Source organism: Physeter macrocephalus, chromosome 2, assembly GCF_002837175.3.
Source record: "Physeter macrocephalus isolate SW-GA chromosome 2, ASM283717v5, whole genome shotgun sequence".
Classification (NCBI taxonomy): Eukaryota; Metazoa; Chordata; class Mammalia; order Artiodactyla; family Physeteridae; genus Physeter; species Physeter macrocephalus.
Window position 1 is genome coordinate 8,126,363 of NC_041215.1, and position 590 is coordinate 8,126,952.

Sequence of the window (590 nt, forward strand, 5' to 3'; positions counted from 1 at the left end):
GAGTATGATGTTTGCTGTGGGTTTGTCGTATATGGCTTTTATTATGTTGAGGTAGGTTCCCTCTATGTGCACTTTCTGGAGAGTTTTTATCATAAATGGGTGGTGAATTTTGTCAAAAGCTTTTTCTGCATCTGTTGAGATGATCATATGGTATTTCTTCTTCAATTTGTTAATATGGTGTATCACATTGATTGATTTGTGTATATTGAAGAATTCTTGCATCCCTGGGATAAATCCCACTTGATCATGGTGTATGATCCTTTTAATGTGTTGTTGGGTTCTGTTTGCTAGTATTTTGTTGAGGATTTTTGCATCTATATTTATGAGTGCTATTGGTCAGCAATTTTCTTTTTTTGTAGTGTCTTTGTCTGGTTTTGGCATCAGGGTGATGGTGGCCTCATAGAATGAGTTTTGGAGTGTTCCTTCCTCTGCAATTTTTTGGAAGAGTTTGAGAAGGATGGGTATTAGCTCTTCTCTAAATGTTTGATAGAATTCACCTGTGAAGCCATCTGGTACTGGACTTTTGTTTGCCGGAAGATTTTTAATCACAGTTTCAATTTCATTATTTGTGATAGGTCTGTTCATATTTT

The 590-nt window shown here is 35.8% G+C and overlaps 1 protein-coding gene across 1 annotated transcript in view; it reads right to left on the reverse strand.

Annotated features, from left to right (window-relative positions):
- F12 (coagulation factor XII) overlaps window positions 1–590 on the reverse strand; it is a 12,943-nt gene that overhangs the window by 7,873 nt on the left and 4,480 nt on the right.